At 39.0% G+C, this 25,652-nt stretch overlaps 1 pseudogene across 1 annotated transcript; it reads left to right on the forward strand.

Moving 5' to 3' along the window:
- The first annotated feature begins 497 nt into the window (after positions 1–497).
- LOC309435872 (macrophage mannose receptor 1-like) lies at positions 498–24,560 on the forward strand (annotated as a pseudogene). The gene is made up of 11 exons: positions 498–567; positions 4,134–4,303; positions 5,360–5,516; positions 6,297–6,413; positions 8,605–8,745; positions 9,715–9,888; positions 10,351–10,508; positions 10,971–11,109; positions 16,648–16,859; positions 20,005–20,152; positions 24,436–24,560. The product of its transcript is annotated as a macrophage mannose receptor 1-like (transcript).
- Positions 24,561–25,652: the final 1,092 nt, after the last annotated feature.

Below are 25,652 nucleotides of genomic sequence, written 5' to 3' on the forward strand. Positions count from 1 at the left end.
TTAATTTTTCACACCGAAGTAGCTGACATTGCTTGGTGCATCAATTTAAATGAATATATCTTTTGTAGCAATGAAGACCTATCTGGCCAAGAAATTGTCATTTTTTTTCTGAGTTTACCAGATAAGTATGTATGAGATTTAAAGTACATCCATTTAAAGTGCACGCCTGGCTTCTCTGTCTTTGAGGGTCAGTGCTTTAAAATCCCAGAGCAGAACCAAGAAACTTAAAAATAATTCAGAGAAATGATGTTGAAGTCTACATACTTTGCCACTTGCTTTCAAATGGAAGGAAACTTCACTTTCAGATGCAAAGGTTGAATTTTGTAATTATTTATAGATTTCAAAATACCACATGTGACAGGATATTTCCTTATTTAAAGCCCAGAGTTTTCCCTTTCAACTGAAACTCAAAAACTGAGTAGCCAGTGCAAACTGGTTCCTTAAGGACTTCTACTGCAGCAACCAATTTCATGTCATCTCTTTGTGAATAAGAAGAAATGAAACACTTTACTTTTTCTACAGTCTTAGTCTTCCTCTCTTGTGTTCATACTGCTTTCCAGACACTCGGTGAGTCTTTGTTTTTTATCCCCTGTAAAAGTGGATGTGAAAGGGAGCATTTTTGTTATCTTGCTTGTGTCTCATGCTCTTCAAGATTTTCACACAGCTTGACTACCTTGGATTTCATAGTCATCTTAACTGGAGTGGCCCATAGAAGTTTAAAAGAGATGCAGATAGAGAGATGTTGGTTCACTATTCAAGATGGGAAGAGTCAAGATGGGGTGAAGCTTGGAATCAGAAATCAGAAATCAGGACAGAGTCATGTATGTGGATACAACTTTAATGGTTTTGTCTGCCCTGTGAAGTCCATGGTCTTCACAGTGTGCTCCATAGTTCTTGCCTGTATATATGACTGAGTTACGAAAAATTTAAAAGAGAAAATTATTAAATAGGTTGCTGTGTGTGTACCTCTTAGCCTTAGGATGAGGTTGTGTGGGGTGAGATGGAGCTTTTGGATTAATGCAAGATGTAATACTGGGGCTGAGCAGACACTGGTGAAAAAAAAAAATATTTAAAAGATCAGAGAACTGCCCTGGAATAACCACTGTGGCTTTCAACGTAATGATGAAAGGCATAGTTAAGGCTCTGAAGTTGACCAAGGACAGATCACAGTTCCCTTTTGATGTAAGGATAGTGATAAGATTCAAGGACATTTTTCCTTTATCCTTCAATTCATTAGATTTGTGGAGGAGGGGGGCACAAATCACAGCTTCTGAAAGCAGACACTGTGCCGTGTGAGCTGTGCCAGCACCAGCCTCTGCGAAAAGAGAGTCTCACCTCTGCTCTGTGAGCTGGGGTCCAAACCCATGTGATATTCCAAGCACGACCCTCACAGTTTCCAACAAGAACTCCTGAGATGCAAAAATACCACAAGAAGCAATAGCTGAAACTTAGGGCACTACACTAAACACTTACTTAGTTACCAGAAATAAATACTATATTTAATAGGGTTTAAAACCTGTCTAAATGTACAGGGAAAGAAGAAGTTAGGTCTTAGCTCTAAATTTAGACATGTAGAAGTGAAACTTCCATAGGTTACTAAGCTGGTCAAGGTAATATAGGGTCTTCTTGGGAGAGCTCAAGCATTAAATACAGATAACCTAACAAGAACTATTCTTCCTGTCAGAACTTCCCAGAATTTCCCGGACACTTTCTGCTCTGTTCACTACTCAACATTGGCTGTGCCCTAACATTCTGTCCTTGTTCTACCAATTTACTTTTGCGGTTGGAAGGGACTCTCATTGTCACTTACATGGTTATTCTCTCAGATGGAAACGGGGTTGATGCTACATCTCTGTTTCCAGGTAGGGGTTTTGGGCACAGAGAACTGAAGGGCAAAGCCTTGCCCTCCTGTCCCATAAATCCTAGAACATTTCTAGTAGTTCATATTTCACTGTCTCATGACCCAAATCTAGCAGGAGCTGTAGGCTACTCAAATTTTGAAAAGCAGGGAGCTTTTCAGCTTTTCAGACCGATGCCCAGCACTGAGAGACCGCTTCACATGGCGGCAGTACAACCAGAGCAGCACCTGCTTTCTTCATGGAGTACTCAATCAGGCTGCCTGTAATTGTTTGAAAGCATTAACTAGCTTGTTAAACTTTTACATACTGCCCTTCCATAACAAAGCACAGGCACATAAGCACACACCTGTAGTGTATTCTATATGCTGCCTGCTGTTTGCTCTTGTAAGAATGTTTGTGATTTGATTGTGTGAATTATGTTGACTTCTTGTAATAGATGTACTACTGAAAGGATACTGGAACATGGAAAGATAATAAATCAATGTTCCACAGTTTTTTATTCTAAAAAAAAACAAACCCAAACCGAACCATAACAAAACATGCCAGTTACAGGAGGAGAAAGAGTCACAGACAGCTCACTCACTAACTGTATTAAGCACAAATGCAGCCCCATGGAGATGTATGTAACATGAGCTAAATCTATAGAGCATGAAGTAATGGCAAACTTCCAAATCTTCAGGAAGTTCTCTTCTGGAAAACTTGAAAGAAATGTGTATTTCAGGAGAGATTTAGAAAATAAAATCCACTGTACTCATGAAAATTCCATTCTAGTGATGACATTTTTGAAGATGTCATAATGTATTTTATGTACTCTTATTCCTCTGTATTGTATTTACATGAGCTGCACTTATTTTTCTTTCCCAGAAGGAAATAAAAGTCTTGAAACTGCTGTTTGATCTTTGCAAACGTGACTCAGATTTACAGTCTTCTGACATGAGTCAGATCAGCATAGAATCAACAGCACATCTCTCTCCTCACAAGCTCCCCTCACCATGTGCTCACCATAAATACATTAATTCTGATCATTTTGTTTTATAGACAATGAATCATTTTTAATATGCAATGAGGATACTAAGCTCTGTTTAATTACTCAGAGCTCTTATGCAGTCACAACAGCTGCTTGCAACAAAAAGACTGAGTTACAAAAACCCAGGTGGGTGCCAGACCACCAGGTGATGAGCGTGGCATTTGTACATTGTTTGGGAGTGCCCATGCCCTACAAGCAAATCCAGGCTGAAATTTCTCTGTACCCCTGCAACAATGAGCGTGAACTCCAGAAATCAGACTTCAGAAATGCAACCTTGTCAGTCCAAGGGGAAGATTTATTTCCTAGTGCTGGCAAAAGAAAAGAACAAAATTTTCTGTTCAGAACAGGATCAGTGATGATGAATGAATGGAAGATCTACAGAACCATTAATGATTTGTGTTCTCAAGGTGATAAAGTTTAAAGGTTAATCCTGATGGTGTCTTCTACCCACTTGTTTGCCATCAGAGACAAGGTCCTTTGATTTCTGTTCCCCTTAGTCTAATACCAGCTGTTCCACCTCAGGCAGTGGTGGACTGAAGGATGATTAGTTCACATACTCAGACCTGAGTTTCTCCATCCTGGAGATGTGCAGCTGCTTAGCTTCACACAGAATGCAGTACATGCAAAAAAATGTGCATTTTTTTTCTTTACTTTTAAAGCAAAGGTTGATCTAGGCTATTGTTAATTGTTAGTGTAAATCAAAGCACTTTATTTAACTGTATACCAGTACTAGTGAAATTATATTCCTATTGCTGGATGAAAGGCAAAAATTGTTATATTTAATATGCCAATATTAAATGTAAGGAAATAATTCCATGGACGTTACTATTCAGTTGCTTGATGAAATTTCAGATGCCAAAAATCCCACAACATTTAACAATTAAATCAATTATTTATTTTTAATGAATGATGGGATGTTAAGCTACATGATACGCAAAATAATGTTATTTTTAGAAAAATATATTTAAATATATGAGACAAAAATCACTACAGCTCTTTCATAGTTGGCTACAGTCTGAAGCTGCTCTATTTCCAGTTGTTACACCTGGTGATATCCTAAGTAGAGGGTAAACTGCAAGATCTACCCAGAACTGCCTTGGACGACACTGCTGGTGACAGTATGTCCCCAGTTACACTGGCATAACGCTGGCAACACTTCCTCCACATAGCCTTATGTACAGATGCGTGGAGACCTGGGTTCCCCAGATTCCTGTAGCTGTATTATAATTTCTCGTTTGCCCCCTCAGTTGTGTTCACACTGTTAGGAAATGACAACAGAGCTCCGTGTGCCTTGCCCTTCCAGCTGAGTGGGAAGTGGCAGGCCAGGTGCACAGCAGTCGGTCAGACGGCTTGCTCTGGTGTGCAACCACCTTTGACTTCAACACAGACCATCTCTATGGGTTCTGTCTAGCTGGCAGTTAAGTCCCAAATGCTGACATAGATGCTATAACACAACATGGTTAGGTAAATATATCAATACTGAAACACTGTTAGTAGTGTGGAAAGGAAAAACCTTCTAATGACTTAATTTTACTCAAAAATGTCTCTGCCATGCCATAAGGTTCCCTACAGAAGAAACAAAGATGTTTCCTGTGACTCTACAGTCAGACTGAAAATTTTCTGGGTGTATCTGTCAGTAGGTAACATCCAGGAAAAGATCAGTATGCTTTAAATATGGCAATATTCAGCATAAAATCAACTTCCCTGGGCAGCCCATTCCAATGCCTGACAACCCTTTCCATGAAGAAATTTTTCCCAATATCCAATCTAAACCTCCCCTGGCATAACTTGAGGCCATTTCTTCTCGTCCTATCACTTGCTACTTGGGAGAATAGACCAACCCCCTCCATGTTACAACCTCCTTTCAGGTAGTTGTAGACAGTGATAAGGTCTCCCCTCAGCCTCCTTTTCTCCAGGCTGAACAGCCCCAGTTCCCTCAGCCGCTCCTCAGCAGACTTGTGCTCCCGACACCTCAACACCTTCGTTGCCCTTCTCTGAACTCACTCCAGCCCCTCAATGTATCGTTGCAAAAAAACTAATGATGCCATAGTTTGAAAAGCAAACTTTCCATCACTGGAAATGTTCACATTTCCGTTATACTTCAGCCAAGTATTAATTCAGGCATAGCCTTATGAGCTGCTGAACAGGTTTTCAGAGTGGATAATGAGCAAGGTTCAGTTTTGCTTTATTGACTTCTTCACACTGTTTTTTTTTTTAACCTGGAGATCATCAGATTTCACAGGGTAAAGTGGAAATAAAAGATGAAAGGTCCATTTCTGCTACTGTCAATGGCAAACCACTTATTTACATATCAAAGATGAAGCTAATGGAACAATGTGGGTTTTGGGGGTCTGGGCATTATTTGCTCCAGAATCTCATTTCACAAGTAAGTTTGAAGTTAAATTTTCTCATAACATTTTGTGTAAGATGTTTATAACAAACTGCAATACTAAATTGCCTTTCTCTCATGCAGACAAGGACAGATTTTTGGAGTACAGAGCCTTTGGCAGGAACCTACTGCCAGATAAACTACCAGTCAGCTCTCATAAGGCACCAAGCAAGGAATGGCTTCCAGCAGCACAATGCAGAATTAAGTATCACAGAGATACATGAACAAATGTATCTAAGCGGTGAAGTAATAAGCAAGACTCAGTAAAGAGTGTCAAAGAGGTTTTTTGACTGATGACAAATGTTTCAGTACTTTAATCACATTACAATGAAAAGCTGATATAAAAACGATATACATACTGCTAGAGGAATAACACAATTACTGTAAATTAATCTTTTTATAGGTGGAACTTTTGTAAGTTGTGGAACTGTGATTTGATAATGACAAAGAAAGTTAAGAATTGCCAGCTAATTAAGTGACAGTTGGCTCAAGCTCAGAAAACACCAGCAAGTTCACAGAAAGGGACATTACAAGAAGGAATGTCATTATAGGAGGCAGTGATTTTATAACTTTCATGTTAAGAGATCAATATATCTAATGAAATGGATTTTTGGAAATACCATACAAATTTTATACAAAACACTATTGGAAAGCTAAAGACTTTTTGGATTTATGCATAGAGAGTAGAACAAAGGCCCTATATCAATCACATCACAATCAAGCAAAGTAGTTACATAAATATTAAAAATAGCAATTTAGTGTTTCAGTTTTCAAAGCTTATTGCTTACATATAACTGTAGAATAGCATTAAATTCAGATAAACTAATATGCAAAACAGTCTTTTGGTGTTCTCTACCCTTTATGTACAGAATACATTCTCTGAGTTTATTACCAGTAAATATGTAATCTGTACTGAACTTGGAAATCACTAAGCCGAGATTTATTATCTTCCTCTGAAGTTTGAAAATGCAGTGCATTTCCTAACAAATCTCATTAGAATTCAACTCTTTTGGTTACCTAGATTTGATTGACAGCAAGAAATCCTCCCTCTGTATTGGGTTTAACAGTCTGAATCTCAACAGCGGCTGGCAGTGGAGCGGTGGCATTCCCCTCGGATACTTTAACTGAGCACCAGGTTGTAATTGGGTTTTTTAACAGTTTTTGGAGTAAATATTTCCTACCAGAATGCTGAATGCATAGTAACTAAAATCTTGTGGTATTCCCCATGAAGACAAGGAAATGGAGATTACAGGCTTATGAGACAGGTGACATTAAAAAGCTGAGAATGGTGCTTTGCTTCATAGGATATATCACAAGGAGTTTCAAGCAGAAGAATTAAATAAACTCCTCTATCAGAAGTAGATAAAGTGAAAAGCAATAGTCAAGCTGCAGCATACTAGGAATGCCTTCAAGTGAGTTATTATCAAACCTCTGTGTCTCTTCAGCTCTCACAAGGATTATCAAACCGTGTATCCCCCTGCAAGGACTCAGCTGTCAGTGAGCCTCAGTCTTGCAAAGCCTTCCCCTTCACTTTTTATAGTTTTCACTTTTCATACTTTTCACTTTCCTTCTCTCCTTTTCAATATTCAATATTCAAGAGAGACTGTAAATAGAGTTCATCACATTGGCAGTTTATCTTTGAAAGTTGCTGAATATTTATTCATATTCCCTCCTTTGGCCTTCCCTAAGTCTCTGTCTGGCACAGAGAATGAAGGGAAAGCCCAGAACTGCTGAGTCTGGTAGATGGTTTTCTACCTTCTGCAATCTGGTCAAATTCCTTAAGCCTTGCAGGGAAGAGCAGCAGCTGGCTGTCAGGTCAAGCAGCCCACACCCTTGGAGTTCCTGTATCCCCACATGACGGCTGTTAGCATGAGTTAACCCAGATATTTCCAGTTGTATCTTTTGGGAGTAGGGGGGGGAAAAAAAAGTCATCACAGTGTGGACCTTTCTGAGAAAAGGAAAACACTGCCTGTTCCCTAAGGACAATTGTTCTGGAGAACCTCCTGGAGGGCTGTTTGCAGAGGCAGGCACGGGAAAGACACACAGCAAGTGTGAGGACATGTGAGGAGGCTCTGCTCACAGCAAGGAGCAAGCCTGAAGCCAGTTGCCAAAGGGACACGCAGAAAGGACCTTTCCAAAGGGCATGACTTGAACTTTTTTGTTACAGCACACCGCTGAAAGTTGCTCAACCAGAACCTGACATAGAAAGGAAGATTTTCCTACAAGAGAGTTGTGGAAATTAGGAAATTTGTTTTCACATCTGATTTGTTATGCTTAGATTTTATTTTAGGAATTCCATATTATTATTTTTGTGCTCTGCTGAACAAAGCTCTGGAAATGAGAACCTATTTAACATGCTCCTATACAGAGGAAGCCTACCCTGTCAAGTTTTGTCCAATCTAGGTTACCACCACTCCCTACTCAACTGCCAGACAACATATCTCACAGATCAGTGGCATTTCGCTTTTGTCTCATATTTTTAACAAATAATATTCATTTACTGAGCTTGGTTTAGCTTTAAAATGATGAACTAGAACTCTAATTTTCAGGTTTTGATATTTCTTTTTATTGTTAGTGGCTGACGATTCTTGCTCTGAAGAATACTCTTCATGTCTGTAAAATTCTTTGTCTGAATATGAACTATGTTAAGATGCTCCCTTACTGTGTTCCTGCCCAAAAATATTAGCTCAGACTATGTCCTCACTTTTCACAAATGTAACTGAGTGTTTTAAGCTCATTATTTAGTCCTATTAGCATCATTGGGTCCTGACAACAAATTGTGTATAAAACTAGATGTTTCATGAGCTGTGAAACCATGAACTCTGATTTCCTACAGTCTCTGTGTGGCATCACAACTGTAGCAGCACCAGGTTCCCCTTCAATGTCTGGACTCCAGCCCAGCATCTGCTGACTGGGTAACAATATAATTTATTCTGCAACTGCTTGTGAACTACATATTCCTTAATGGATGGGGGACAGGGTAAGGAAAGGACTTGCTGCAGCCTTTCCATCAGTGCAGGCCCAAAGTTTAGTCTCTCTTCTGTGCAAGCCAACCATTTTCACAAAATTTATAGGAATGTCTTATTTTTGAGACCACTATTCTGCAATCAAATATGGCAGAATGTGTGAATTATGCAACAAGCATCTAAAGAAATGTTTTGAAGGGTACTTTTAGATTGCATTTCCTTATATCTGGTAGAAAAGTAACTGTAGCCATGAAGTCATGAGTCTGTAATTGACACATGAAAAGGCTGGAAGTAAATTGTTCTTTCAGGTGCTGACATAAAACCTGTGCTACATAAAAATAACTTGTTTCTTATTCTATGAAGGAAGCCCTAAGGCTGAGAAACTCTGTGCAGTACTAAATCCCAGAAGAGATGCTAAATGGGAAAACCAGACATGTGAGTTGAAAGTTGGCTATATCTGTAAATAGGAAAACTCCACACTGGATCCTTTCATTCTTCCATCAGGTATGTCAAGCAAATAAAAACCCTTCGACAAAGACAGAATTGTGTCACTAAAATGAAATTTCATGGCTCCTTACAATAAAATTATATAAATTTTTTTTAAAAGCATTGTAAAAGCATTGTCACTTATCTGCTTTGATGAGTGCCACAGAAGAAAGCATACTGGTATTTTTTTAATCAAATATATTTAAATACTGGAAAAGTTCCTGGAACCCAGTAACCAGACAACCAATTTGTATGTCGTGTTATTATTAACAATCCCGGAGTCACCAGTCTAAGCCATCCACTATCACATAGTATATACACTATCACAAAAGTATGATGGACTGCATGGATACGAAAATAAAGTCAGAGCTGCTTCACTCTTCATGTAGTGCATTCTAATGAAAACACCAAGGTTTATCACTGAAGGCTTGGAAAGATGGCACCAACAGGCTCAAACCACCTTCTCAGTAGGATTGCCTGTAACCTAGAAAGATTGAAAAAAAGAGCAAGTTCCTTCAGACCAGTTTTCTACTACACCTTGCTTGGATTTATTTAATGAGACTTAGTATGGAAAGCCATGTGTGCAGAGAATTACTTGTGCTGCGGTAATAACGTCTTTTTGAAATATGCAAAACATGATTAAGTGGGCTATATTGTGTGAAAGCACTATACATGGAATTCCAAAATATTCCTCTGTCAAAAAAAGCGAATATTTCACACTGGTAAAGCCCAGTAACCAAAGGCTTCATTATTTTCCTCTTTTGTCTAAATGCAGTATGTTTTCTGTAAAAGTACAGTGCAGAACAGCAAACAGACTAAAATGTTTTATATGTATGAGGAATGAATAGAAGTGCTGCTTATTTATATCCACTCCATTTTCATTCTAATTAGTTAACTAACTCATTTCAAATGTAATTGCAGTTATTCTAGACTTCAGTTTGCGCTGTTTAAAAACTTGAAATATGCTTTGATTTTGAGGGGATACAGAGCCTGTTAAATGCCCAGAAGCATGGCTGCCCTATGGACGTCACTGTTTCATGGTTCAGAGAGACCCCAGAGAGCAGAGAGAAGCCCTAATTTCTGGCAATGAGAGCAGTGGCAATCTGGCCAGTATCCACAACCCTGAGGAGCATGGCTTCATTCTGTCTCAGTTTGGCTACAGTGAGTGTTTCTGCAGGGCAGTGTTTGGTAAAAATGAAGAATTGTATTTATAGAAATCCACAAGATTCCTCCACAAAAGGAATCATCAGTGGTCTCTTCATTTTCTTTTCATTCTTTTCATTTTGATTTTCATTTGTTTTACACCACTTGAAATCACTTGAAAGAAATAACAGCTCTAGTTACTGCAGTATTTGAGCTGATTATCTGCCTCAGACACCTTGTAGCTGTAGATACAGTAATGGACTTTTACTGATAAAGTTGAGGAATCTCATTTCCTGCTGGCATCTCATTTTTTAACTTCTTGAAAGAAAAATGTGAATTAGATCTTAAAATAAACTCCACTGTCATTTAATCTAGATGAATGTGTATTGTAACATGGCAAGTTGAGCTCATCTCTGTAAAATCTTGCTCCTATGGACTGTTTCAACCTGTGTACTAACACAGGTAAATTTCTGTTCTCAGAAGATGTGGATGAGCTGTGGATTGGTCTGAATGACCTCAACACTCAAATGTACTTTGAGTGGAGTGATGGGACTCCTGTGACATATACCAGATAGTTGCCTGGAGAACCAACTCATGAAACCAACGGGCAACAAGATTGTGTTGTTATGGCAAGACAGGTAGAATCACTCCACGTTTGTGTAGCACTACACTATTTGTTCTTTGTGGGGTTTTTTTTGTGGGTTTTTTATTTTGTTTTGTTTTGTTTTCTATTTCTAAGTGTTTTGGTTTTTTGTGAATGCAACTTAGAAACAAATCAGGTAATGGTATCTTTATTCACTCAGAAATACAATTGTTCAAAATTAAATTTAAAATTAAATTAGAGATAACTAGATAAATGTTCATGTCTGGGTGTGAGCATACGCTATATGCCAAGCAAACCTTAACACTGCCCATGATGCTTAGCTTAACATAACCTCACAATTAAGCACAAATACTTGGAATTCATTAAAAAAATACAGATATTTTTTCCCTTTGTGAAGGAATGTTAAAAACAAAAACAAAAAACAAAACATCAAAATGTTTCTAAAGGGAACAGGTTCTGCCTCACTATTTTTTTCCTCTTCCCAAACTGCATCTAGGATGGATACTGGGCAGACAGTGCCTGTGATAGAAAGTTTGGTTACATCTGCAGAAGAGACCCACTACAAGGAGTTTCTGGGACAGTGAAGACTGGTCCTGCCTGCCTTGAGTTAAGACGAAAGTGTAACCAGGAATCTGGTCAGCAAAAATCCATTGTTTTCACAAGTTCCACTTGACATGAAACTGTTTTTTTAATCCCTTGTGAATGTTTTTGAATCAAATTCAGGGTGATAATTTTCACTATATTCCCTTATTTAAAATGAAGTTATTTATTATTTTTTTTTTTCAGTCAATATGAGTTGTCTCAGAACTGTCTGTGAAAGAGGCTAAAGCTATTACTGCAGTTTTCTGCATATTTGTTATATTGTTCTACAACCATCTGTGGACATCTAAGATGCAGTAGAGGCTGGGAGCCATTTCTGAACTATGTGACATGATGCAAGATGATGACAAATCTCACTATTGAAGCCATTGAATTGCTCACTATTGAATTGCTTTTATGAATTTGTTTTGAACAAGTTATTTTATACTCTTGATTTTTTTCTTCTCCCATCTTTTTACTTTCCTATTTACTACTGTTCTATACTTAGTAACATTTTGCACAACCCATGTGGGGGACAGAGCTGAGACTCATTGTGCTAAATAGAAATAGGAAGCAGCCAAATATTGAACTCAGGTTTTATTTACCTTTTTTGGATGCAGCAAGCAAATCTTCAGCTGGTATAGAAGAGGAAAGCGAGTTTGCATTTAGGTCTAATTTTGAAGATTCTGCTTTTCCATAGTTTCTATGCTACCTCAGGCTTTTTAGGTCAGCTGGTGAGTTAAATCAATTAATTAGTCTAAAACCTGTTCTTTTCGCCTAGAAACATTCAGAAACTCAAGTCAGCATCTCATTATAAGACATACTACTCTCATTGGTTCTGTATTTTATTCACCTGCTTCTGAATACACTCTCCATTCTGTGTGCCTTTGACTTTTTATCAGTTAAAATTTATCAGTTACTTTTTGTAAAAAAGAGGGACTAATATGCATTAAATCTCTTCTTACTGGTTGCTTACTAAGCTTAATTTCCATTAGCCCACTGGAATTCAAATTAATACACTATCACATTAGGTTATACTAAAAGTATGTTGATTTAAAAGTATGCACTGAAGTTTAAGCACTATAACATATCCTCTTTTTACTGCAAGTATATTTCCCATGTTCTTGACAGGGGTGGGAAAAACATGTTTTATACTGCTACCTGGTTGGACATTACAGTATCACAGTATGCTTGGGATTGGAAGGGACCTCAAAAGATCATCTAGTCCAATCCCCCTGCTGGAACGCCTAGGTGAGGTCGCACAGGAACATGTCCAGGCAGGTTTTGAATGTCTCCAGAGAAGGAGACTCCACAACCTCCCTGGGCAGCCTGTTCCAGTGTTCTGTCACCCTCACTGAGAAGTTGTTTTTTCTCAAATTTAAGTGGAACCTCTTGTGTTCCAGCTTGATCCCATTACCCCTTGTCCTATCATTGTTTGCCACCGAGAAGAGCCTGGCTCCATCCTCATGGCACTCACCCTTTATATATTTATAAACATTAATAAGGTCCCCCCTTAGTCTCCTCCAAACTAAAGAGACCCAGCTCCCTCAGCCTTTCTTCATAAGGGAGATGCTCCACTCCCTTAATCATCTTCGTTGCCCTGCACTGGACTCTCTCCAGCAGTTCCCTGTCCCTCTTGAACTGAGGGGCCCAGAACTGGACACAATATTCCAGATGTGGTCTCACCAGGGCGGAGTAGAGGGGAAGGAGGACCGCTTTCGATCTACTAACCGCCCCCCTTCTAATACACCCCAGGATGCCATTGGCCTTCCTGGCCACAAGGGCACAGTGCTGGCTCATGGTCATCCTGTTGTCCACCAGGACCCCCAGGTCCCTTTCCCCTACACTGCTCTCTAATATGTAATTTCCCAACCTATACTGGAACCTGGGGTTGTTCCTGCCCAGATGCAGGACTCTACACTTGCCCTTGTTAAATTTCATTAGGTTATTCCCCGCCCAACTCTCCAGCTTGTCCAGGTCCCGCTGGATGGCAGCACAGCCTTCTGGCGTGTCAGCCACTCCTGCCAGCTTAGTGTCATCAGCAAACTTGCTGATAGTACACTCTATTCCCTCGTCTAAATCGTTAATGAATATATTGAATAATACTGGCCCCAGTACTGACCCCTGAGGCACTCCACTAGATACTGGCCTCCAACTAGACTCCGCACCATTGACTACCACTCTCTGGCTTCTCTCCTTAAGCCAGTTTGCAACCCACCTCACTACTCTATTGTCTAGACCACACCTCCTCAACTTAGCTGTGAGGATGCTGTGGGAGACTGTGTCAAAGGCTTTACTGAAGTCAAGGTAGACCACATCCACCGCTCTGCCATCATCCATCCACCTTGTTACATTCTCATAAAAGGCTATGAGGTTGGTCAAGCATGACTTACCCTTGGTAAAGCCATGCTGACTGCCCCTAATAACCCTCTTATCCTTGATATGCCTTGAGATGGCACCAAGGATAAGCTGTTCCATTACTTTCCCAGGGACAAAAGTGAGGCTGACCGGTCTATAATTACCCGGGTCCTCCTTCTTGCCCTTTTTGAAGACTGGAGTGACATTTGTTTTCCTCCAATCCTTGGGCACCTCTCCCGTTTCCCAAGACTTGGCAAAGATGATGGAGAGCGGTCCAGCAATGACTTCAGCCAGCTCCCTCAGCACCCGCGATGCATCCCATCTGGACCCATGGATTTATGGATGTCCATAATCCCATCTGGACCCATGGATTTATGGATGTCCAGACTATTTAATTAAGGTTATCTAATCAGCATACCCTTTAATCCATATTATATCTGATAATTGTAATGACATGTTTTCCTATTTTGTTTACACAAGGCAGTCAGTAACATTCTGTAAACTTCACATTCTACCTGTATCTATAGGGTTTTGTGAGAGAAGAAAAGCAAAAGCCTGAGATTTCTGCAGAGAAAGACTAAAAGAAGTGTTGCTTTGGTGGCTCACTGGGCTCCTTCACACAAGCAGTAAGAATTAATGTTTAAAGTGATACTTTTCTAAATAAGATATTTCTCTGCTGCTGAATTATTCAAAATAATCTGATTCTAATCAAGGCACATTGTCTCAGCTTCTCCTACTTAAAAAGTAATAGTCACAGACATCTATCTTAAAGATACGTTGTGAAGATACCTTTCCTGGTGACTTACTTTTTAAGTCCTCACCTGCATGATGAGTACACCTAAAAATTGTTAGCTAATTGTCTATGATAGCTGTACAGTGTTAATTATTATTAGTGTATGAACGGCAGAAATTATAGCCTGAAGAAATTACCATCATTTGCCAGCAGTGCATAATGGTATACTGAAAGTTGCTGAAATAGTCATAGCTTTTTGTATCTCCAGAAGAGACCTATATTTTTTTCTTTTAAATCTTTTAACCAGTTATGTAAGAGATTATTTTAAAAATATTACATTATGTTTTTTTACCCTAGCATATGTGGAACTTACTTCATTTAATGTAATTACACATAAACAACACAAACGTTATGATGAATTGCTATGGAAAAAAAATTATGAAGGTGATTTTTTTTTTAACATTTTTATAGCTCTTGGACTTGTGTGTTTAGAGAAACATTGCTTCAGTCTCTCACTCCATGTGATGTGGAAATTTTTCATTTAAATTATTTCTCAAAAGCTGGCGGATTTTCAGTCAAATATGATTCTTAACTAAGTGGTTTCATAGAAAAAAAGTTTCACAAACGAATGAATATTAATAAAATTCAAAATACTTAGAAGCACAAATTTGTTTAGTATTTTAACTTCTGTTCAGATACAAGACACTGCTCCTAAAGAATCTTTTATTATTGTGCAAAATATTCCAACATTAAAAATATTCCAACATTGAAATATTTTCACTCTTTAGTTTTCTTTCTGAAACAAGTATTTATTCAGACTAACTTCAGTCACTTAACCTAGGAAACAGTCCTAAGATGCACTTAACAAAAATCTACCTAGACAGAGATGCAGGCCTGTAATACACCTCCTGTTACCTGAACATCCATTTTTTCTCTGCATCAAAGATAGTATATAAACATATCCTTCATTAAATATGTAAATATGAAAAAATGATAGACATTAGGATAATTTCTACTCATTGAACACTTATACTGGCTCAACATTTGGGAAACATTTTACATCTTGATTTTTTTTCCCATTTAATTACAGGGACACCCTTGAAACCAGAAGCTCTGGGCCCTTCTGCCAGTAAGCTTCTGGTTTTTTTCCTCTCAAAGGAGTGAAATAACATTGAAAAGTTACTCAAGCTTGAAAAACTACAGTCAAGAGCCACTAAAAGAGGTGTTCCTAAAATTCCTGCATGGTAGCTGTTGCGGGTAGGCTGTTGCAGGTTGTAATAAACTTGAAGCTCCAGGTTCTTAAGCACTCAGGACCTGATCTGGTGTAGCTGAAAGATAAATTCTAAGAATTAGAGCTGAGAATAACTCAGTCTAGGACTGTCATTTAGCTTATTCTACCAAGAATAAATGCTACTCAAAGCTGGCTTTGCAAGTCAAATATAAAGCATGACCTCCGTTTATTTTTGTTTCATTCTTATTCACAAAGTTATTGATAGTCACTCATTAGTTAAGACAGAAGGTGTCAAGTTCTTGAAAATAATAGTGCTTCTCAAGTATGTCTCCTCAAAAATAATGAAATGAATAAACAGACGTAGCTGAATATTACAAAGATTTACATGGCAATAGTTGTAATACAAATCCTACAATATCAGAATTCAAAGAAACAAGGAGTGGAACTACCCAGGGGGTACTTTGCTTTATAACTTCTAATGTCAATGTACTCATATTCTTTCCCTTATTCCAACAGTTTGTGTTTCTCTGAAGAGTGGCCGTGCTGATGACGTAGGAAGATGGAACAATGAGGTGTGTTATAAGAGCAGAGGGTAGATATGCCAGAAGAATAGTGGTGAGTTCTGTACTGCTAATCTTGAAATTTATAACACAAGGATTAAAATAACTTTTCTTGTTCATCATGCTTTAGAACAGTTCCATTTTTTTGTTTTGTTTTGCTTTTGGTTGGTTGGTTGATTGGTTTTCGATAAAGGATCAGTGAAACCTCAGTGCTCCTTAACAAAGTTTTGGAAAAGGGAATGATAAAATATCAGAATTTAGGAAAGCAAAATTATTTTATTTTAAAAAGTATAATTAAGTAGCTAATAGCTTAATTACCTAAGTTCATAATAATCTATAGATTTTCATAACTGTTAAGTTTTTCATTTATCCAAATAAACCTGACAGTCACAAAGCTGATAAGTTTCAAAAAGTATTTTGAAAACAGTCAGGGTAGGTGTGTAAGTTTTGACTGATGGGGTGAGTTTACCTCTGCAATGTAAGATATTGTGAATTTACTGATTCAAAATTCTCAGAGGATGAAAATGTATTTCTTTCATCCAGAAAGTTTGTTTTGTTTTGAAAGTATCTGTTACTTAAAAACAACCAATGAGGTGGTGTTCCATTCCATTAGCAATTAGGTTTGTAAATAAAGATGTTATTCAGTCACAAGTCAAATATGTGGCTGCCAGATTTAACTGTTCTTGGGTGTTTTTTTTCCTTATTCCTACAGGTCAGTCGGTGCTGGACTTTGCTTTTGATAATTCTGGTGGCATCAGCTATTCTGTCACCCGTTACAAAATGAATTGGGAGGAAGCACAGAAAAAACACAATAACAATGTCTCAGAACTTGCTGACATTTTATACCCGTATAGCCAGGCACTGCCGTTCTTACTTGCAGAGGAATATGGAGAGCCTCTGTGGATTGGTTTTAACAGCAACATGGTAAGAACACGTGTTACATACAGGTAGTCAAGCCTATGCTGGACCTGATCTTACTTTATGGTTTCAACTTGTAACCTATATGAATTTCTGCCACTGGAGAGCTGAAGAAAACATGTTGCATCAGTACAGTAGTACCCATTGATGCTGGAGTTCTTCCAATGAGACTCACACAGTGGAGATTTTAATGAACTAACAACTCTTACATGCTTTGGCACAAAGAAATGCTCCTGCAAAGTGGTATACAACAATGCCGAGTGTTGTTTAGAGTCATTTAAAGGGTCTCAAATATTAATTTCCCACATTTTGAATTTATCTTAATCTAAGGAGATTTCAGGAACAACGTGCATCCTGCCTTCCTGCCACATGTTTATGAACCTCAGTGATGGCTGACATGATCTCTCAGGTCGCACATCTGAGACCTGAGAAGGAAAGGTTTTCATGTGTGTGTGCTTATGCTCATGCGTTCTACTAGAGTAGTCTGATTTATGGAAGCAGTAGCAAAATAAGGTTGTGGACAGAAACAGGGATAAAATTCCTTAGTTAAAGGAATCTAACGGCTATATGATGTGGTACATATAGACCAGTGGATTTTATTTTTTTTTTTTTTCATTTGAAAATGCAATTGGTGTAATTGCTCCAGTTAAGAAGTTAAAATATTTTGGAAAAAAAAAAAAAAATCCTTTATGTTTGTGAGATGTCTACATTAATTGTATGGCAGGGGAGAGAGAACATTTGGATGGTAGGTGTGTTTTCACATGCCACACTCCTCCCCATGAATCACAGTCACGACAACTACAACAAAAGCGATGGTGATCAGCACTACTTATTAAGAACAATCCCACCCACACTCCCATTTTCCATGCAGACCTTTGGGTGCTCATACCAACATGATGTCTTATCTGACTCCCAGCTTTATGCCTTCTCTCATGCCCCCTTTCTTTCTTCCCTTCCATTTCCCAGGGCTTGAAAAATGCTCTGAATTAATGTTAGGTACTTTCTGGAGGGCAGAAGACAAAACAAAACAAAATGAAAACATTCTGCTTTCACCTTTGTGCATAATAGATATTGTACATTTTGTTGCAGTCAGCATTTACAAGCACAAAAAGGGGGCATTAGTAAGCATATGATTCCATGTATTCTGTATCCAGTTTGGGGCACCAAAGCTTGAAAAGGCTCTCAGTTAACTAGGGTTTTCAGATGACCAGGAAACAAGTATTAAGAGGAAAAATTATAATTGGAGTTGGACAAAAGACTAAGAAACAAAAGACTGAGAGAAACCAGATTATCGATTTTAAATACTAAAAATGAGCCCTAAGAATCTGAATTAAATTCTCCTCTATGTCTGATATGAGTTGGAAAGGAGTAACAGACTTACATACAACCAGGAAAACACTCTAATTTTATCAGTACAGAGCCTTTAACAAATACTTTGGACATGTCAAGGAATCTTCATCACTACAGGTTGCTAAGAACAGACAGGGCTAGCATCTGTTAGAAATGATACAATTATATATATCAAATTCATGTCATGTGTGAGCACAAGAGTGTGTGCTCCTTGAGGAGCCTTCTAGGCACAAACTTCCATAATATCTATGGAAATATGTATAAACATAATTTCACAATTTAGCTATATTCTTGTTTTTGTCAACATTATGGAAGATCTTGAGTTATTAGAAAATTTAAAATTGCATGTCAAATTACATTTTAAGACATTGTAATTTGACAAAAAAATCCTCCGATTTAATATATAATGTCTCTTTCCACTTCAATATTCTAGAAATCTAATTTGAGAGCCGAATGTTCCTTAATAGGAAAAGCAATAGATTGCAGAAGACACACCAGAAGAGAATGTAATTTGCCAGAACATTTAATTTTTGTTCTATCTGCATTTATCTTCTCATCCAAAATCTTTCTATTACATCAATTGCTATGGACTTTATTGAGCGTGCAGTTTAATAAAAAATCCTGCAAACCATGTTTAGTTATACCAACACTTCCATTCACAATCACAGTTTCTGCTATAAGGTTTTGATCCCGTCGAAGAAAGGAGACTGAAGTGTCAGAAGACATTTTAAAAATAGCAGTTTTGACTAAACAGCTGGATATTCTATTGACTAGAGCAATTACAAAAATCACCATTAGACAGAATCTGTACTTATAAACTGGTATATCTTCCTAATCACCTTGATAAATATGAAGCAAAATTTTCTCTCAAATACAAAATCAAAGCCATACTCAAGCTCTTTTTAGAACATTCTTCATTTCTTCTACGATGACAAATCTCATATAATCTGTTTAGTTTTCTCTTACTAGCTTAATGGGAAAAACAAATCTTATAAAATAACTGGATTCCAGCTCCCTGATCTCCTGTCAGTAATGGCCCCTACTGATAAAAGTCTTGCATCTGGGTAGGAACAACCCCAGGTTCCAGTATAAGTTGGGGAATGACCTGTTAGAGAGTAGTGTAGGGGAAAGCGACCTGAGGGTCCTGGAGGACAGCAGGAAGACCATGAGCCAGCACTGTGCCCTTGTGGCCAAGAAGGCCAATGGCATCCTGGGGTGTATTACAAGGTGGGTGGTTAGTAGGTCCAGAGAGGTCCTCCTTCCCTTCTACTCTGCCCTGGTGGGACCACATCTGGAATATTGTGTCCAGTTCTGGGCCCCTCAGTTCAAGAGGGACAGGGAACTGCTGGAGAGAGTCCAGCGTAGGGCAACAAAGATGCTGAAGGGAGTGGAGCACCTCCCTTATGAGGAAAGGCTGAGGAAGCTGGGTCTCTTTAGCCTGGAGGAGACTGAGGGGTGACCTCATTCATGTTTATAAATATATAAAAGGTGAGTGTCACGAGGATGGAGCCAGGCTCTTCTCGGTGACAACCAACGGTAGGACAAGGGGTAATGGGTTCAAACTGGAACACAAGAGGTTCCGCTTAAATTTGAAAAGAAACTTCTTCTCAGTGAGGGTAACAGACACTGGAACAGGCTGCCCAGGGAGGTTGTGAAGTCTCCTTCGCTGGAGACATTCAAAACCCGCCTGGGCATGTTCCTGTGTAGCCTCATCTAGGTGTTCCTGCTCTGGCAGGGGGATTGGGCTAGATGATCTTTTGAGGTCCCTTCCAATCCCTAACATTCTGTGATTCTGTGATTCTGTGTTACTGGTGTCTCACAACTTCCAGGAAAATGCCTTGAATCAAGAGGATACAAATCTTGGATACCTTTCCAAGGTCACTGCTATTATTTTGAGGCCCGCAGGAAAAGAAGATGGTGTCAAGCTCACGAGGAATGTGCCCGACTAGGTAAGTGTTTTGTTTTAGAAAGACTGAAGATGTAATTAAATGCATAAAATAATGAGTGACATTGCTAAGCAAATCTTTAATTAGTTTAAAACTTCAAGCAATGCTTTTTAGCTTGCTTTTCTGAGCATGCTTTTTCACTACATAACTAAACTTAGTCAGAGACAGAGGCAACTGATATCTCAAATATGAGGTGAGATATGAATATCTAAAAAATAGGAAATTTCTACTAGTTTTATGGAAGTCAGTAATTGGGTAGGGAGATAAATACTTTTAGACTCCCACTAAGGCACAGACAGAAGGGTTAGCTTTTCTTTCCCCAAACAAGAGGGAATCCACACACAGTGTAAACACAGAGACACAAACTCATAGGAAAGTTATCTTGGTTAGTACCAGGGCAGTTAATTAATTGGATCTCACTGGCTGGACAACAGATGAGATGGAAGAGTCATTTAGCTTTCATGAACCAGTAAAACATACCTGGCCATGCAGCTTCTGCTCTGGAACAGCCCCCATGGCTGTCTGCAATCTGGAGAGAAGTCTGCATGTGGATCAGTGGAGAGGAAAAGACATTTTCCTTCACGTTTCTGATTTTTCCTGACTGTTCACTTAGAATTGATGGGATGGAGCATCCTATACATTAACGCTGTATATTTGAGCAATAGTCTTTTAGAAGTGAGAGAGAATACAAGGATTTCTAGCAGCACTTCCTTGCATGTATGAAAACACTGACCTATGACTAAATAGAAAATGTAGCTTTGCAAAGGCATTTTTACAGCTATGTGACCACAGAATTCATGAAATGGTTCTCTAGAAAGATAAATCACATAATTACTAGAAAAAGTAAACATTTCACTGAGAATAAAAGGTTACATTTGGACATTGGTCCATATTCTAGATTCCCACACTTTGCCTGCACACTACCCAATGGCCAAGCCAGGAAGGTGGTCACTTACTGGTGACCCCAACACACCATTGTGTGTTTATAATGCCAGGGTATGTGGCAATTATAAATCAACTTCTAGACATCCTCTGGACCACAAACTCTAGCTACTTACACATCCTATCTACCCTTGCAGTACATACCATGAGGCAGTGCCAAAAATGCTGCCCAGCCACCTTTGAGTGACAGAGCTATAGTGGCAACATGCATACAGAATCACACATATAGAAAGATGCCTACAGATAGTATGGCTTTTCCCTTTCTGGTATGTCTGTATGGCATTACTTAATCAAGAGACCTGGTTAAAAATAAATAAACAAATAGATAAATAAATGAACAAATAAAACCACCACCCATTCTACGGGTTATTCAAAACAGAGGTAAAAATAAACTAAATTTTACAATGAATGTCCTTTGAACACTTTGTAAAGCTAGAGATAAAAGCCATTAGATAAAAATAAATTCCTTAAATCATTACAATAAATACTGTAGTACCAACTCTGGTGACAAAGGAACAGTCACTGCCATTTTCAGGAGGAAACAGGAAATAGTTGAGAGAACTTTACACAAAACTGTGAGAACGAGAAAAACACCACCTGCTTCCCATGAAGATGACTAGAGGTGAAATTGTTTCCTGGTATATGCTACAGAAATCTGGGAATACATAGTCACATTTGCCTTTTGGATGAGCAAATAGTGAAAGTGCTTTTCCTGTTCTATACTTAAAACCAGTATAAGGTGCTGGATCCTACCGTATGTATTCCCAGTTCTGCACACCTGACAAATTAAAATTATTTTTTCCAACAGAAGAAAGGCAACATACAATAGAAGAGATTAAATTTTTTAAGGTTAAGTGTAAAAATTGGGAGCTTTTAAGAGAGGTGTCCTGGCGACCAAATCCAGAGCAGCCTAGGACCTCCAGAGGAGAAGCCTGGCTGGTGTCACCACCATGCAGGGAAGCATGGAGTGCCCAAGAGTTGAGCCTCTGCATGCCAGTTATCTGTGCTATCATATAAAAATCTTTTGATACACATACCTTTTTATGTATAGCTATTTTGTAGCTAGACTGAACATCATGCCTGAACAAGAAATGGAGAGGATCACAGGCTAGGCATAAGAAACCAAGATACTTCAAAGGCTGATCCAAAGGTCCCAGGTGTTACAGAAACAGGAAAGACAGAGCACAGTGGTGAGAACAGCAGTGAAAACAGGTGAGGGCAGTGTCAGCCAGTGCAGCTGTGCTCGTACCTGGGGAACAGGCTGCGAGCCACAACCCAGACCAGACCTGCTCTCTTCATGCTGGCACTGTCATCGTCAACCCTTGCATGCAGCACAGGACAGCATTGCCACAGCAAGGATGGGTCACTCAATCTACCGAGTCTCAAACAACCAAGCAGCCAGGAAGGCAGACACCAGCACATCTGAACGCCCCAACTCATCTGTATTTGGCTTTTGGGCTGGGTGTTGGGTATGACTAAGACATCGGCCACACACTTCATGTGATGCTCAGACACAAAAGAGGGCTGGGCTGCACTGGTTTAAACTGCACAGGGCAGAGGAGACCTCCACCCCTTTCAATGCTTAATCCCAGTGTTTTTGCCCAAGGCAATTGTTTGCATGTTTCCCTTTTCTCTTCAGAAAGTCCCCTATACTTAAAACCACTGTCAGTTCAGTGCTTGGGATAAGAAAAATACTGGGTTTTATGAATGGATTGGTTTAAATTGGCTTCAGAGTGGAGAACAAAAGACATCCCAAAACTGCTGTCAAATATAAATGTTCATACTGGTGTGCATGTGTGTATTTGTGTAGGATTTTTCCTCTTATTTTCATAAACAAATAATGCCTGATTTGCAACAGTTTTTTAAGGACACACCACCTATTCTGTAGCTAGACTGTGATCATTTTGTGGCAGTAAAACTTAATTCAGTAACAGAAATACAGAATCTGTCATCTTCTTGTAGCCAAAGGAAAAGTTTTGCCTTTAATCTTTGGCCACAGATAGTTGGTGTGTGAAAGTGTCCAAAATACCAGAGTAGAAACACAGGGATTTTTGGAATCACAACCAATTTGTTGTCTCAAAATTATGAAGTCAGCCCTTTGAGAATTAATCTTTTCAGTTTTCTGTGCTTGTTCTGCATAATGGACTAAACTGTTGACAATGGAAAATTTTAGTGTAGACAACAGGACAGGAATTGCTGGCCGTGGTTGGTTTTATCTCTAAACTTTCCTGGCTGCATTTAGCTGAGGCCAATGCAGACAGCCATGGTCACAGAACACCTTACAAGAGAATGACCTGTAGCAGTGTCACCAGAAATCACGAGCCCCTGGAGATAGCAAATGCAGAACCCAGGATCATAAATCTTAGTCCTCTCTCTCTCCATCCTTCTGGTATCCATCAAGCAATGGATGCTAAAAGGAGTCACAGAACAACTAATCTTCTTATTACTGTCCATCAATTCTGTATGCACCAATTTTGATTAAATAATTTATATTCTACTACCTGTTTATTAAAGCCTTCAGAAGGTATCAGTAGGTCTATTTTTCTCTTTGCTCACCTTTATAAACTGCTGTATATCTCAGAGAGGACCAGATTTAGGCCATGTGGTTTACACATACCCTTATGAATTATACCAAATTTGTAACATGCAAATTCATTCATTATAATTATAAAAATAATTTTGAGTCTTTTGAGTATTTAAGAATTTTAAACAGTTAGAAAGCCAGAAGTATACCCTGTTATACTTCAAGGGTTTTTTCATTACTTACATATTTTAGAGCTTCAAATTGGACCAAGTATAAAGACTGAATCCAGGTGTTAAAACTGTTTATCACAATAAACTTGTAATCATTACATTTCTACAAATAACCCTACTGTGTCCTAAGAAGACAAACAAATTTTGTGGAAATGGTTTCAGATTAGTTGCAACAATTACACAAAGTCTCAACACATTTTCACACGGTATTTTGCTCATTTTTCATCACATTCATTTGCAATGACAAGGTAATCTGTTTCACATACCTGCCTAGCTATCTAAGATACCTGAAAGGGACGGAATTCATGTCACAGAATGCAAACACGTAAAATGTAGACATATCTAACTGAACTGCTCACTCAAGGTCCCCACTGTGGTCAACACAGAGAAATGGGTACATTAGGGCGCAATTACTTGATCTACTCTAGAAACTGATGAGATCCTCTAGACTCTCACTGACACAGAGAAAACCTAAACCAATTATCTCCCAGTAATTGAGTTCTGCAGAATCCAATTAATAATTTATATCTTATGCAATCCGGCACAGCACACACTAATCGTTTTTTGTTGATTACTTTTAACATCAATAGCTCCAGGCTACTTCAGAAAACAACCACTCAAACCAGTCCCAACAGATTTCCCGCACATCCCCCCACTTGAAAAGCACTACTTTTGGAAACAAAACTTCCGTCAAACGAAAAAAAAAAAAAAATAATTTATTTTTCATAGTTCAGAATGGAAACTGAACAGGTATGATTTCTTAAGAAGATTTTAAGAACGTTGACAGAAGTTCCTGCAAAGAAACTACCTCTGGAATGAACTGTCAAGGCTCCGCTCACCCCAGCTCCCGCGGAAGGCGGCGGCGCCATCTAGCGGGCCAGGGCGGGCTACACCGGGCAGCCGACCCAGCGTGGGCTCGCCGTGCGCCGGGGCTTTTTGTGGTCATTATAGACGGAGTAACGGCTGGCAGAAGCTCTGGAGCCAAAGACGACATCGATGGCATGACAGGGGACTTTCTTTTTCTCTGCAGGGCAACGAGGCGTTTGAATTCCCTCAGCGGGAGTTCCCCACGGGGAGGGGCGGCTGCGCTCTGCTGCGCGGGGCTGCGGGGCTGCCAGCCGGCGGACACAGGGTGTGCGCGAACAAATCGCCTGAGACCCAGAGAGGCAGCACCTGGAAGCAAACAAATAAACCACAGTGGAGATGAGGGGGAAGTGATTCAGATTTCGTAATTAACTTTTTAGCTGATGAATGACATGTCCCAGTCTTCTCTCTCCAGCTAGAATTGTCTCTTTACCTAGTCTAATGTATGTACGATTTTTTCCTTACAGTTCTTACGTTTGACTTGTAAGTGAAGCAGAAGTAGTAAAATGCTGATCATTTTCTTATGTTTCTCTTTCCCTGCTCACCCCTACCCCTTCCCCCACAAGTCTTCCGGGACCATCACTTTAATGTTCCAGGTAGACATTTGTCATTATATCGTATCAGGGTCAGTTTGTACAGTATTAGCAACAGAGGACACATGGGTGATTCGCTGATGGTTCTGGTAATCAAATAATTACATGACAAATCAAAAGGCTGTGCTGAGGCTGTGTGCCTCAGCATCTCCCTCACTAATAAAGGGATAATAATGTGTGTTTGTCTCTCAGAAGCATTTTCAAGATCAGTTAATTGCTTTTTAATCTGAAAATGGAAAAGTCTACAAAAATGCAAAGAACATTAGCTTATTATCATTAGTGACATGGAACTGACAGGAATTCTCCTGGGTCAATTTCAGAAACTTGTTTACACACCAGACTTGCCTCTC

The sequence above is a fragment of the Streptopelia decaocto genome (genome assembly GCF_964273445.1).
Source record: "Streptopelia decaocto genome assembly, chromosome: 2".
NCBI lineage: Eukaryota > Metazoa > Chordata > Aves > Columbiformes > Columbidae > Streptopelia > Streptopelia decaocto.